The sequence below is a fragment of the Numida meleagris genome, chromosome 4, assembly GCF_002078875.1.
Source record: "Numida meleagris isolate 19003 breed g44 Domestic line chromosome 4, NumMel1.0, whole genome shotgun sequence".
NCBI lineage: Eukaryota > Metazoa > Chordata > Aves > Galliformes > Numididae > Numida > Numida meleagris.
The window spans coordinates 48,108,640-48,124,840 of NC_034412.1; the positions used below are offsets into that span (position 1 = coordinate 48,108,640).

General features: G+C 37.3%; 1 protein-coding gene and 1 long non-coding RNA gene across 4 annotated transcripts in view; both read left to right on the forward strand.

The window, feature by feature from the left end:
- The window catches only part of GALNTL6 (polypeptide N-acetylgalactosaminyltransferase-like 6), a 453,369-nt gene that overhangs the window by 232,990 nt on the left and 204,178 nt on the right, over positions 1-16,201 (forward strand). The gene's annotated exons all lie outside the window — the stretch shown is intronic.
- LOC110398533 lies at positions 9,545-14,077 on the forward strand. Its single transcript, XR_002438452.1, has 2 exons — positions 9,545-9,798; positions 13,653-14,077. It is a non-coding gene; the product is annotated as an uncharacterized LOC110398533 (long non-coding RNA).

Below are 16,201 nucleotides of genomic sequence, written 5' to 3' on the forward strand. Positions count from 1 at the left end.
GCCAAGTGCAAGATCTTGTACCTGGATTGCAGCAACCCCCACTACCAATACAAGCTGAGAGATGAAAGCATTGAGCATAGCCTTGCCAAAAAGGACTTGGGGTACTGGTGGATGGGAAGCTGAAGATGAGCCAGCAATGTTCCCTCGCAGCCCAGAAAGCCAACCGTATTCTGGGCTGCATTAAAAGAAGCATGGCCAGCAGGTCAAGGGAGGTGATCCTACCCCTCTGCTCTGCACCGTGAGACCTTACCTGGAGTACTGTGTCCAGATGTGGAGTAGTCAGTAGAGGTGAGATGTGGACCTGTTGCAGTGTGTCCAGAGGAGGGCCACAAAAATGATCCCAGGAATGGAGCACATCCCCTAATAGGACAGGCTGAGAGAGCTGGAGCTGTGTGGCCTGGAGAAGAGAGGGTTCCAGGAGACCTGATAGCGGCCTTTCATTATCTAAATGATGGCTGTAAGAAAGAAGAGGGTCTGTTGTGATAGGAGAAGGGGAAATTGTTTCAAAGTAAAAGACAGGAGATTTAGAATGGATATAAGGAAGAAGTTTTTTACAGTAACGGTGGTGAGGCTCTAGCACAGGTTGCCCAGAGAGGTGGTGGATGACCTGACCCTGGAGACGTTCAAGGTCAGGCTGGACCAAGCTCTGGGTAACCTAATTGAGCTGAAGATGTTGCTGTTCATTGCCGGGGAGTTGGGGAGTTGGGTAGATGACCTTTAAGGGTGCCTTCCAACTCAAAAGATTCTACAGTTCTATGATCTCTGCATTGCTATTAAATTGAAGTGCAAGTATTGTCTCAGTAATTAATACAAAACTATTGTTTTATTTGCTTTCAGTTATCACAGTGTTTTGTTATTTGACTACAGAAAGTAAAACTGGGGCAAATTAGCTTCAGAGTTTGCCAGTGACCAGCATAGAGGTCATAGATGCTGTTGCAACTTGGAAGGATAAAAGAAGCACAAAGTACTTATTTGCTGTGGAATACATCCTGCAGTAGTGCTCAGTGGACAAGGAGTGGTCCTTGCAAAGAGCACTGAGCTGAAGTTTGGGCATTTTGGGGCAGTTCTTGCCTTTGATGCTGACATGTGTATTTTGGTAAATTATGGCCGAAGTATCCTTTCTTTATCCATTATTTTCTTATTAAACCATAGAAGACAGGGCAGGGAGCATTTGTTAGTCTGTACAGTGTCTAGTATAATGTATTCTCAGACTTAATTAAATTAATCTCACAAGTTCCTATAATAGCCCAATCCCATCCTAAAAAAAGTTTTGTAAATCTAACTTATTTTTTGTTAGTCAGCTTTGATTAGTCTCCACTACTTCGTACTGCATCGTTCAAGGACTTGGATTTAAACTTGATTTTGATTTGTTTTTGTTTTCTTTTTTCATTATAGAGCTGGTGGTATGCTCTTTTGTGTTTCAGACCACGTTCTTTTTAGTGGAGGCTTCTTTCTAGAACTTCTAATAGGAAAAATTTGTCCTTCCAAAAAAGTCTAGTCATATATAGGACTGAGGCATAGACTTTCAGAGTCTCTTAAGTAAGTGCATTATCAGAATTAAAGCCAAATTTCACTTAGAGTTGCTGCTGTTTGCCTTCACATTCATTAATTCACCACCACTCCATCATGTTTAGGGGCTCTGAATCATAATTTTCTTCAATCTCTTACACTTTTTTTTTTTTCCCCAAGGAGATGCTACATTTAAAAGTTAATTAGTTTCCTTGCAAATGAATAAGTCAATAAAACTGAGTTATGATTATTAAAATCATAAAAGTGACAGTCTCACAGATCTGGACTATTTCTGAACATGTATTCATCGCATGCAAATTTCATTGGGTTACAGATCATCTACACTTCATATTCTGACAAGACAATATGCAAGGTCATTTTGGAGGGGAAAATAAGTGCAGTGTTGATTGGTGCCTGCCCACAGACCTCTATTTTCTTTTTGTTTCTCTTTAATTCTTCCAATTTTTTATTTGGATAATTTTGCAAGAACAATTAGGTTGCTTGCCTTAATAATGTGCTAGTAATAACAGGAAGGTAGGTGCTTGAGCCAGTAGTGAAAAACAGCTGAAAGTAGAATATCTGAAAGAAGGATAGCAACAACAGAAAATGAATATCAAGTTATCAAGTATGTATATAAAATCAAGTAGTTTTATTGCCGAAAGTTGTTTGGCAATATGTTTCAAATTGCCAATTCAGGCTAAACCAAAAAGAATGGGAAATTCACAGTTGAATATAGAAAAATATGTTACTCAGTATATGTGTATGCTACATGAATAGCATAAGTTAATAGCATATCATGAGGCAGTGCTATTGTTCAGTGTTTCAGTGTTGTGATATTTAGACCTAACAAATGGGTTTAAGAATCGAGTGAAAATGCAAGTTTTTTGTGGATGATCTGTATTCTGACCTTTTCTCTGTTACTCTTTTTAGCGTGAGATTAGGCTATTTTATTTTATTAAAGCAACAATTCTGTTCCCTGTTTAAAAAAAAAAAAGTCAATTTCCTGCCAAAGAACAAAACACAAATTCCAGAAGTCTTTCAGTTCTAAGTTGTAACAGTCAAGACACAATAAAACATATTCCTCTGCGTGCATCAACATGAACAAAAGCACTAGAAAATCTGATAATCCTCTTTTGTAATAGTTTTGCATTACAGTACTAGTGACTTTTTATTCTTTCTGAAGGAAAAACTGTGTGGGTGCTTCTTTTATCTCATGGATTTTATAGCATAAGAAAAAAAAGTGAAAATTGTCTCATTTACAGTTGACTTGCATTGTTTAAACTGTAGCTGCCAAATACTTGTAGCATATAACTTATTAGGTGTGTGTAAGCAGTTATAACTTTCTTCTTTATTATAAAATAGAGGAAACAATGTTATGTTCTTTCTAGTGTTTTGACTGTATGTTCTGCAATACCTTCTGCCTTCGCTTTTGGTGGCACGTTTCCCTGGAAGTTCAGTATCATCTCAATTCTCTAGACTTCCCTCAGGTTGCAGAGGATGTGCTTTTTTTAAAGGCAGACTCACTGGTAGGAGTACTGCATGGATGTAAAACCTTCTAGATAGTGGCAAGAATTCTGCTGCAAAAGTGGGCAGGCCATTTGTAGCAATACTTATTTCCCAGCAGTCATGTCTTGTTTAGTGCCTATTTCTCTCCAGAAGAGATTAAATTCTGCAAGTATTTACATAGTTTTGAGTACCAAATTATTATTTTTTAATCAACATTACATACTTAGATTGGACAATGTGTTGTTAAGTTAGGGTGCTGCGGCATGTTTCTGAATAAAAGAATGAAGAGAAAAACATGTAATATTGTACCTAGCTGGGCTGAAGTAAATTATCTGTGGATTAACAATATGTGGCAAAAGGAATTCAGCTTCTAATAATCCACACCATTTTAAAATGTGTGTGCTTTGATTACAAGAAACTGAATCTAAATTCAGGAAAAATGATCAGCAACAAAAAAAAACCACAGTAGGACTTCTGTGTAAGAGCAGAAAAATATATTGGAAGATGGGAACTGAATAAAATTAATGTAACATTTAGTGTTCTTGGAGTTACAGAATTGATCCTGTGCTGAAGTTCTAAAGAAAGGAAACAGGAGGAAAGGGGAAAATTTGTCACCTTCTGCTCTGGGTTTGAAATGGAACAGCTTGGATAGCCTTTGAAGCATTCAATCCCATGAATACAAAATGGTAGACTAGCAAGTAGATAGCCAATTTTTCATGTGTAGTTGAATGTCCATTGCATGCAACATAAACTTATGTTGTTGCCCCTACACAGCGAGGCCACGTGCCTTTAAGTGCTGTATCAGAACAGATATTATTTTCTACATCTGTTGTTAAATTTTATTTAAAAAAAAACACAACCACACACACAAAAACAGCTAATTGTAGTCCCATTTCAATGTCATTTCTTAGGACATTGATTGCATTTTAAGGACAAGGAGTGCATGCACATTCCTTGTGTCTGCACAAGATATGCAAAGCTTATCAATATGATTCCAGTATGTTCTATCCTAAGAATTGAGACCAGAAGTTAACAACAATTCTAAGTCTGAAAAGTACTTTGAAGTAATCAATTGCAGCCAAGCAGGGATCAAGATTTCAGAGTATATACTCATTTGAGCACTTTTTAGTCACTTCTTCATTTGCTGATTCAATTCTCATTGCTAAAAAATGCTAAAAGTTATAGAAGTACAGGCACTGAAGTCTGTGAAAGAAGATGATCAAGCATGAACTGATGATATTCCAGGTCAAGACTCAATAGTACTGTACTATTTGATTATTTATAACTTGTTCAATTTTTGTATAGAAAAGGCTATAAAGTTGGGTTATTCCCCAGGTGTGTGATAGTGCTGTGTAACCATTAAACCAAAATATATCTAATTGTGTGTTTCTTAAAGATATGCTAAACAATTGTGTGACAGTCATGTGCCAAAAGAAACTAGACAAATTGTGATTGTGTAATTTGGAGATATAGTGCTATCAATTCCCAACTATGCAAGATAAATTAATGTAGAAGGAAAACCAAAACGCTTACATTTTTTTATTTATGTACATAAGTGCAAACTTATTTCTTACTATAAAGTTAATTGCTGAGATTTATTATTTATTTTTGATTTTACTCTTTAAAATTTCGCTCTTCAATTTCAGTTGTATTAACCAAGCAAGCAAGGAGAGCAACAAGCATGCAAGGGCTCTATCTCTTGTAGTAGGTTCATGATTATGGAACAGACTTCCATCTTAACTAGCGTTGTCTTCCTGCAACCATATCTTCCTGCAGAATCACTTTAATGAAGTTCTAAGACACTTTTCAACAGCAATAAAAGTTTTTAATTAATGCTAAGAATATGTTCAATATCATATCAGTTACTCTTAACGTTTAACTGTCTGAATCACTTCAGCTTTTAATGTGTGTGTTACGATTCAAGCTGGCATATACGTAGAATCTTAAAGATTTTTCAGGAATATTTCAGAAAATCCTTCTGCAAGTATTTCTTCTTTAGATTGACTATTCTACCATTTCTTACTCTAACTTAATTTATTTATTATGCCATTTTTTTTAAACATACTGAAGTATAACTTGACATTTTTGTTTTAAAATATATCATTGTGAGTTTATCTTGATACTGTATAGAGGTTAAAGTTTGTCTGTTGCATGCTTGCATATCCTCATGTGCACATGATGGAAACTTATTTAGCACCTATTAATTGGTAAGTATTATTTATATTGCTCAACAGCAAGAGAATATCAGTTGAATCTGGCAGGAGATGGTTTCAAAGTAAACCAGAGGAAGGGCAGTTTTTTTTATGAAACAGATGGACTGTAAGATTTAGCAGGCAATTCTGTGTATGCTAATACTGTAGATGAATTCAAGATAAGACTAGAAAATTCATTCTGAAATACATAAAAGCTGTTAAAGACACTTTCTCATCCATGTAATTAGAGTGTAGAAGAGCCCTGGGGGAACTATTGGGTATTCTTTGCAGGTGAAGTTACTAAGCCTGTAAATAGAGCAATTAAAAGCAGGTGAAATGAAATGCTGTTTAGATAGAACATGACCAAGTATGGCAGATACCATAAAAAGAATAATATGTAAAGTGTTGTAAATTGTCATTTTAAAATAATGTCTGTGCACCCATATTTTTCTTTTTCTTGACCATGAGATTCCAGCAATCTACAGCTTTGCATTTCCATTGTGATTGTAGTTGTAAAGTGTATTCAGGCTTAATCAGTACAATGCACCCTATGGAAAAATTGGTGCAGCTATTATGAGAATACCCTTTTAAGTAATACTACTCTGAGTTAATTTGAAAAAATATTTTAATCTCCTTTGGGCACATAATGGCAAAAAGATTTTTTTTTTATTTTCTGGAAGCTGTGGGGAAAGAAAGCATTGGGTCATTTTATTCCATTTTAAAAGTTGTAGTAAATTCTTCGACTTGAAAACTGATAATAAATAGATATTATTTTAAGTGCTGTTTTGATGTTTCTAGAATACATTTGACATCAGAATCAATTTCAGTGAGGAAGTCTTTTATCTTGTAATACCCACTTGGTGCCTTAACGAGGCTTGACAGGATCCTGCTGAAAAATTTTAAAAGAACTGCTCCAGGCAAATGTTTCACGGTGCATTACTTCAACATATATTATTGGGGATTTGATGGACTCAGTTACTGGAAGAACGCTGGATTCAGAGTCAGAAATGTAGCCAATTTACAAAAAGATTAAAAAAAAAAAAAAAAGGTTAAAGGCCTTTCTACTACTCTGTTCTTCACAACACGCTAAAAATTTCCCTGCCTCAATATTAACAAAGAGATTTAAATAGAACCAGGAATTATTTTAGATTGCTATATACATGAATCACTGTTTAAAAAAATAGAAAGAAAGAAAGGAAATGTTATGTAGCAAATACTACTGTTTTTCACTCATGTATGTGTTTATTTATGTGTGCAGGGGTCTGCTGGAGCGTAGACCTGAGCTGAGAGATGGCTTACTTTCAGCTAAGGCTGCTTGTAGTGGAGAAGAACAATTTTTATGCGACTGTTGGTAGCCACTCACTTTCTGTTCAATTTGCTTTTGTAAAAGTCTAATGCCTTTGAATATTGTTGAAAGTGTTTTTATTAGGAATAAAGCTGAATGGAAAGTTGCATTTGATAAATTAATGGTGAGATCTATGCAGAAATTAGATTATTGGGCAAAATCTTTGTTAGAGATTGGCAGGCTGCAGGACTGGGAAGCTGTTGGCCACTGAGGCAGGTGTGGATTACTGAGCACAAAAAGTAATAAAGCAAAAGGACAGACATGAATGTGCTTGAGATTTTGTGTCCTGTTGTACTAAGTATATGCTTAAATCCAACTCATTGAACTTGTATTATATAAAGTTGTAAAATTGTAGGTGGCCTTCCAGCTTCATGAGTTGGTCTGGCATGAGACTGTTTCAGCGGTACCACATGAGGTACATAAATGGCACAAATGGGCTCTGCTGGTTCCCTTCTTTCTCCATGTGCAGCCTGTGTTGTGTTGGCTCTGCCAGCTCATAGTCATAGGGTGCAGCAAAGCAAGGAAGCCAGGAGGATGCTGTGCAGCCTGGGTGGAAATGTGAGGCATTGCAGACATCTCATTGCAGACATCTGCTTCAAGATCAGGGCCCATGCTGATCACGTTCCAAAGGCCAAAAATAATTTCACATTTCTGGAGTGAGTTCTAACACACAGCTTATTTCAGAGCAAGATAAGATATGGAGAGGTTATATTTTTCCATACATTTCTACTGGTGTCTTTATTTTGTTTTACCTGAAGCTTTTGCAATTTGCCGTAGCTATCTGATTGTTTTCCAGCAGCAGCTTTCGCAAGTACCAGGGATTCTCTCTGTGTGGCGCCAACCAGTGTAGCCTATGAACCAGCCTTTCTAGTTTTGTTATTTAAAGTGAGTCAGTGAAACACAGAAAAGCGAGGTCCATGCAGCATCTGTTTTCACTGCCAGTGATATGGACTGGGTGTCTCTAAACCTGAGTGCACATTGTAGTTTTTTTGTTTGTTTGTTTACTTCCACCACCCTGTGCTTGCTGTAGCATTTTCTATGGATTTTTTTTTCCCAAATGCAATGAACTATTTGCATTGCTTTGAGACTTTTTCAGCGTCTTTGGCTGATACCTACAAATTCATATGCAGCTTACAGAAACTTATTATTTCCCCACTTTTAAACATGAACTGAAAAATCAGGTGGAAAAGAACTTGCAGATCTTGCCACATGAGTGGTGTGGGTTATTTATTTTTTTTTTTTGTAGTTCTGTTGAGTGCTCCTGAACTAACACCATAGGTTTAAGCTTTCTTAAAATAACACTATTCAAATCTCACTTGAACAATTATGTGAGTTGTAATTATATGAGTGACTAATGATTACTTATAAAGCATGCTAATTAGAAATGCTGCTGATGCTAAATGAAAAGTAATGAAAGAGTTTCTGGATTTTCGAATTGAAGTCAAATTAAATACTTGAATTAGTCAAAATAATTGTCTAATTTGGACAATGGATTCCTGGTTTTGATAATTCTGCCTTCCACAAGTATCTTCACTGATAGACAAAAGATAGTGATTTCTAACTATTTGTTATAAACATTATTTTGACATATCTTTTGAACATCAATGGATTAAATCTAATTGAATTTTGATTCCCTAGCAGATTTGTACTGGATTACAAAGACGGATTCATTGGCTTTTATAGAGAGCTTATAATACAGTACTTAAAATTCAGCCTCCTTATAAACAATTTAATTACTCTGCTTAGCATGTTAGTCAGCAATTAATTGCAAGAACTTGGCTATTGCCTATCCTAAACATGGTTTTCTAGAACAAGAAAATAAAAAAAAGTTCTTTTCTCTTGCTAGGAGAAGAGAAAAATATAATTTAACTATGACTGACTTCTCTCCTACTGTTAAATATGTCATATTGTGAAAATGACAAGACCCAGATGAGCAAGGATTTTACTTGTTTTTCATCTCACTGCAATGTGTGACAAAACTTCACGAAGAAAAGCTCTCCCTTTGATTAACTTTTGATCTATATTAGGCTGTTTCAAACAAAACCTTAACAGCAGCCTTTCAGCATAAAATTTCTCAGCCTCATTGACTACGCAAGCATTCCTAGCAAATCCTTCAGTGATCATTTTCCAGTGGATAAAAACACATCAGGAAAGGGTATCTCATGAGGACTTTTCCAAGAGTTCTTTTTTGTGTAGGAAAGATGACAATACTGAGGCATCAAGTGGAACAGGAAGGGGCGTCAACACCTGCAGTAGGTGACCTGGAGTGAAATCACCATATGTAACACCAATCTGGGGACATGGGAGGAGAGCACATAACCACCTGCCTTTGTAGTCAGAGTGCCTCATAACAGACCTGCCCACATTTTTTCTGTCATTGCACATGTCTCCTGTAGATTCCTTGAAAACACAGTGATGAAAATTCAAAGTATTGTGTGATGGTGCTAGGATCACCATCACCAAGCTTTGAAATAAAATAATCATTGTCAGGAACTGATAGTTGTAACAAGAAAGTTTGTCACTGTGGTGTTCAGTATAAATTCCAGTTCATAATCTTCTTTTCTGCATTCTAGTTTGAAGAAGAAATTCTGCTGCACAGTTCTCTTCAGGAGTAGCAGATTCTTCTGCTGTTGATGTAGATATTCTGGGGGTTTTGTTTCAGCTGTAGAGTAAGCAGTAACAGCAGGCTGCTCATTGACCTTGGAAAAAAAGTGTCTTAATGTTTTGTTGTATCTATAAAGCATTCTTCAAAGGAAATCCTCATTTTTATTGTATTACCACTGCTTTCCTTTGTAGTGCACAACTATATATAGCACTGTGACATTGTATTTCAGCAGCTGAAGTAACCTAGATCCCCCAAAGTATTGCAGTGTAACAAAACTGATGTTATTCACACTGAGTTCCATGGATTTAGATGATATTCTGTAGGAGGAGCTTGAATAAAGAATTTCATTGAATGTACACAGATGCTGGGGAATACAATTGCGTATAAAAGGTCCATGCTGGAGTGCAAACATTAGATCTGCCTTGTTATTTCTCAGACAAAGCTTTGTGATGTTAGGACAAAATCACTTGACAGATTGGAAGACAATACCTTCATCTCTCGGTTGTTTTCTGCAACACTGTCACTTGTCTTTCTAATGCACAGCTGCAGCAGTTTCTCTGAGAGTTCACACACATCAGGTGAACGACCAGTGAAGGGGAGGAGGCCATTATCCCTCTTCTCAGAGCTGCTAATGACTTCAGGTCAGTGTCACGGTGGGTTTTGGTTGCTTTGTACTGCTGCGGTAGAAAAAGGATCTTCCTCTGGGATCGCTGCCCTGTCTAGGTCCAGGCTAGAGAATAAGACAATAAGAAAGCACAAGTGGAGTTAAAAACTTAGTTTCCCTCCGTGTTAGAGTCTGCTGGATTGAGCATGGCTCACAAGGGAAAATGTCTGAAGTTGCTGAATTGTAGCAATTTGCAGGGAGAGGGGACAAAAGAGCATTCCTTAGAGAAAAGACTGCAATATTTCATTGACTGCAGTAAATCTGTGAAGGTGAACATTTGCTTGACCCTTTGCCACATCAGTCAACCACATAATGACTTTCAGAAGAAGTCTGGTGGTTGGCAAGCCGCAGCTATTGCTGCTATTTCACTGTTGGCAACAAACTGCAACCAGAAGCTGCTAAGTTGCCTCTCATAGGGTGTAAATATGGGGTCTACATAAGAGCCTGTTGCTGATTCATCCAAATAAAGCTGCCAGCCTTGGATAGCTTAGCAGTTTGGCAGGAAGTAGTTCCTGTAGGGAACAAGTCTTAAGCTAAAAAATAAAAACAAATTAATATCGGGTTGTTCTGTTTTTCTCCTTTGTCAGACTTCATATCGTGAATAAGTGGTGCAGCATGTGGTCTCTGTATGTCTGCTTGTATTAGTTGACTGAGTGAATTGATATTATTAGGTCTCATTCTGCATATTGGTAGTTCTGCACTTTATGGTCAAATGGAAACGTATGATAAAAAGTCTCCCTCTGCCACCTTACTGGTGCGTTCACATAGTAGAAGCAGCTGGACAAAGAGCCCAACAGTGAAAACATCAGTGTTCTGTCACGAATCTCTGATTTGGGCCATATTGATGAATCCTTCATATGTGAGGTATTAATGGATGTCTGGAAGTACAGAACATGCGCTTTTGTGCAAACGGTGGGCTTTACATTTAACTGTGTAAAGGCGAATTTTGAAGGTGATGTTTGAAAACTTGCTTTTTGCTGCCTTTTATTTATACTTTTCTAAGCACATCTGAAAATGAGCAGACCTTCCAGACCTATTTGACTAGAGAGTAATCATGGCCTCCTCAAACAGTGGCACCTCGTTATTTTTTAATAGAAATGTGTGTAACTTGTATATCTTACTTAAAGAGTACCACTTTGACCTCTCTGTCCTTGTTTTTGGATTCAAGCTCATTTGTTAACAACTAACTGGACCATTGGAATCAAATTTCCTGAGTGCTAAATTTTGGGAATTCTTTTCTAGTCCCTGGGGAAAGAAGAAAATGTATTTGTCTACTGTGTCTGTTCCTCTCAGTTTCTTATGAATAAAATTCTAGTAAACTACTAGCGTAATAAACTTCTAGTTAACTATGCTAATTCACTCTAACTCTTCTGAGAGAGTGTTTTGTGTCAAAGAGAATTAGAGATGCACCAGCAGGCTCTTCATTTGAGGTCTAGGTTTGGGACAAGAATTCTTCTCTCACCTTATCACATGTGAAATTGAATGTTCCCTGCTGGCTTTGTAGAGCTCTTACCTCAACAGCTGAGCACTTGGGCACGGTGCTCGAACTATAGGTAGCTTCCTAGAAATGATTCCTTTCCAGGCCTGTTGGTGTGGAGAGACTGAGATGGAGGCAGCCCAGAGTGTATGCCTGAGGTGGGCTCGTACATAGCTTTCCAGGCACTTATAGAAGGAATTCAGGTATACGGTGCAACAGGATCCTTTCCTGTGGTAATGAGTATTTTTTCCAGAGGTCTGTACTCAGAGGTAGCAGAGCGTTGGCAAAAATTCTGGTTTGATAAAGATTTTGTAATGAGCAATGAAGTAAAAGTAGTTAATGTAGTTATTTGCAAGGGCCATAAAATTGTTCAGCTGTCAAGAATAGCTGCAATTGACAGCCTGAACGTGGAAAACTGTTTTGTGCCAAGCATTTTATGAACATCAAAGCGGAAGATCAATAGGTACATTGCTCAATATTGTGATTATACATTTAATGAATCAAGAATGATTTTTTTCTATTCACCATAATAAAATGGCATAAATGAAACATTTTCCAGTGAGCTTGTTCCTTTTGTGAAATTTTTAGGTGATTGGTTGCCAGCATTTCTCAGTTCAATCAGTTTGCTTTTCTCATCTGATCTAAATCAAAAGTCTGCCCACAGCTGGGAAGGCTAACTTCTCACAAAAGAAAATGCTGTTTGCCAGCTCTGATATTACTAGAGCAAAGATATGCTTTCAAAGTATTGTGCAGACCCATGATTTTTCCTTGTACTCTGGTACTCACTGACACTTTCATGGATTGTTATAGACAGTGATGTTCTATTTGAAACAATTTCATACATACTTATATATATTTTTAGGTGGAAATGTTCTGTGCTCTTTCCATCTCATTCCTTACTGTCTCAGACTTGGTAGGCTCACAGCTAAGGAGTAAAAACAGGGCTTGCTGCTGTGCCACTGGGCAAGAGAACTTTCAGCAACATACGCAGAGTTTCTACCTTATCACAAATACCGTACAAATACGAAACGTATAAGTAAAATCACTACATTTAACTTCACAGAATCACAGAATTGCAGGGGTTGGAAGGGACCTCTAGAGGTCATCAAGTTCAACCCCACTGCTAAAGCAGGTTCCCTATAGCAGGTTGCCCAGGTAGGCTTCCAGATGAGTTTTAAATATCTTCAGAGAACGAGACTCTACAACTGCTCTAGGCAGCCTTTTCCAGTGCTCTGTCACTGGCAGTAAAGAAGTTCTTCCTTGTGTTAGTATGGAAGTTCCTGTGTTCCACTTTCTGCCTTTTTCCCCTTGTTCTGTTGATGCTCACCATCAAAAAGAGTCCATCTCCATCAACTTGACTCCCACATCCCTTTGGATATTTATAAACAGTGATGAGATCCTCTCTCGTTTTTCTCTTCTCCATACTGAAGAGTCCCACATCACTCAGCATTTCCTCATACAGGAGATGCTCCAGGCCCTTAATCATCTTTGTGGCTGTCTGCCAGACATCTTCTAGGAAATCCCTGTCTTTTTTGAACTAGAGAATCCAGAACTGGACACAGTATTCCAAATGTGGCCTCACCAGGGCAGAGTAGAAGGAGAGGATTATCTCTCTTGACCTGCTGGCCGCTCTCTTTTTAATGCACACCAGGTACACCCCAGGGTACAATTAGCCTTCTTGGCCACAAGGGCACACTGCTGGCTCATGGCCAACCTGTTGTCCTCCAGGACACCCAGGTCCTTCTCTGCAGAGCTCCCCTCTAGCATATTGGCCTCTAACCTGTACTGATTCATGCAGTTATTCCTCCCCACTGCAAAACTCTACACTTCCTCTTGTTGAACCTCATCAGGTTCCTCTCTGTCCAACTCTCCAGTCTGTCCAGGTCTCACTGAATAGCAGCACAGCTTTCCAGCATGTCAGCCACTCTTTCTAGCTTTGTATCATCAGCAAACTTGCTGAGGGTGGACCCTATCCCTTTGTCCAGTCATTGATGAAGATGCTGAACAAAACCAGGCCCAGCACCGACCTCTGGGGAACACAGCTGGTTACAGGCCTCCAGCCAGACTCTGCACCACTGATCACAATCCTCTGATTTCTGCCAGTCAGGCAGTTCTCAATCCACCTCACCGTCCACTCGTCTATGCCACACTTTCTAAGCTTCATTACTAGGAAGCTGTGGGAGACGGTGCCAAACGTCTTGCTGAAGTCAAGGTACACAGCATGTAGTGCTCTCCCCTCATCTACCCAGCCACTGATGACATCACAGAAAACTACCAGTTTGGTCGAACATGATTTCCCCTTGGTGTATCCATGTTGACTTCTCCTGACTACCTTCTCTTCCAATTTCTTGCAGATTGTCCAGTTGCTCAGAGAACTTCCCTTCAGCCATTCCCACGCGGAGATATGGAGCATGGTCTAAAAGTTTTAATCTTCTTCTTTTTTTTTTTTCTTTTTCCAATTTGTCAGAGGAAGTTCAAGGTTTGAAATCCAGGATCCAAAAATGATATCACAAATTTCATGACCTTTTAAGAATTAATACATAAACATAGTATATTTTCTTCAGGCAAAAAGTGCACAAGAATCTAATGCTGATTGTAATGCATTACTTGTTCAGCACCATCACTGGTTCACTTCTGTAAGAGTTCTTTTGAGATTGGCATGTTGTCCAAATCAAATTCTACACTCACAAACTAAGGTGCAGTTTCATAAGATTAAAAATTTATGTGGGTGCCTGTCTGAAAATTTGAAGCATAAAAAATAAAGTGGATTAAAAATACATATGAATATTAACAACTCTCTTTAAAAGATCGTTACTGGGTATTTTATTCCAGGAAATTTTAATTTGGTAGTTTTTGTATTTTGAAAATGTGCACTGTTATTTACTGAAATAAAACAATTGACCATAGCAAGCTATAGTTCCCAAAATAAAAGTAATGTACAAGTAAACATTCTCTTTTCTAGTAACATTTTCTAAGCATTTAGAAGTGGTGACGCTTGGCTGTAAATAATGATTTTCATTTCACCATGACACTTACAGAAAAAAGCTGTCCTGCGCTGGATCCATTGGCAGATGTAAGAGTATGTTTAGAAGAACCTGGAAACATAGTTCACAGAGTATATTGTCTCATGCTAAGATGTATTGTTTCCATGTTAATTAGCAACAAAAAGAAAAAAAAAAGTACACCATAAAGGGCATTTGGTATAATATTTTATAATATATAAATGATTAAAAATCATTTTATGCATAGTCCCTTCTGTGATTAATTTTTGTCCCCTACAGATTACATCACTTTTATAGATCATGGGGTGATCACTTCTGTTCTTCCCTTCTTCTGTCCTTTGTGTCTTAATGCGGATCTGAAATGGAACCGAAATAATTTTCCTCTGTACCCACACTAACATTATTTCTCTTCCCCCATGTGTGATTTTGAAAAGGTATTCAATAAATGTGGTGTCAGTTATTTAAAATTCCACTATTGTACCTGGTAGCATATTTGTTATTTCAACATTGACTTTTGTGTTCCTTTCAAATGTGTTATTGTTTGTTGCAAAGCCAAATACTACTGCATTTATCTTGTGTTCTATATTCAAATAATAGTTTATGAAGATTTAAGAGAAATAGAGGCCTCAATCTTATGTAGGTGATGTCAGTGCTTATAGCTGAAAGAGCACCTTTTTTTCTAAATGTTCTATCATTATAAAATGTATTAATATATTTAATGCAAATAGCTAATGTAGCAAAATACAATTAGGTCAAAGATTTTGAGAACTTTTAATCAAGAAGAGTCCCTCACTCATTGATTATTTGAAATTATTCAGTAAATGAAATTGAATGCTATGGGGGTAAATGTATTTTAGGTAGTACAGTTCTACAGAGTGTGAAGAACTCACTCATTAGAGGATTGGTACAATAGTAAAGCATCAGTATTTGATGTAAGTGTTATTAACTGCAAAGAAACAGGAGACTATAGGTAATTGTTTAAAATACTTTATCTATTTTTCCGTCCAGGAGGCAAATATTAAAAGAACATCAAAATGTAAGAATTGACTTCTATTGTCCATCGTCTTTAAGAGATTCACTGTATAATGGGCATAAACTGAACTGCTGTTCTTGTTTAACTCTATTAGGAAATACCATTAATTAGAATGAATATATTCTTCTAAAGCTAGTGAATGTAAATGATAATTTTATGAAATTAGTGGAAGTATACAAAAAGCTTTTTGACTGATTAACAGATTGCAAGAATAAGGATTTTGTGTAGGACAACTTCTTGAGTCTTGCATCTTCCATTGTAACTATGTAGTTTCTCATAATTAGAAGTTTAAAGACTATACATTACTTAACGTGAGTCAGTGCATGCTCACCATGTGAGATGTGTGTCATTATTGCTGGCTGGCTGGCCAGAATTCTAAGTACTTGAGTCCACTGAAGTGTGAACACTTTTAGTCTTTGCACTATCATTCTTTTCTTGGGATAACACCAAAGGGTGAATTGTTTTTGTTGTGTTTTGTTGTTTTTTTTTAAATACTAACAAGTGTATTCTCAAGATGTTTAACAAGATTTGAAGATAAGAATGTTTCTTTTTATTTGATATAAACAAATGTCCATCTCTTTACGAAGTCAAAACATATTAACTCATGCAGATCCAAATTTCTTGGCCTACCTTCACGTGCATGCCCTTTTAATCATTCCTCAGAAAGACTTTCCTGGATGACAGTCTTGGTGATGCAACTTTATTTGAACTCTATCCGAACAGGCAGGAAGGCAGTAAATGAAAGGTTGGTTTGTTTGTGTATGGGAACTGTTAGGTCACGGCCTGAACCAGTGATTGAACACCTGGTGAAGAGGCATGGCCAGCTCTGGGGAGCACAGGTGCAAACAGTTCACCTGTGCAACCCTAA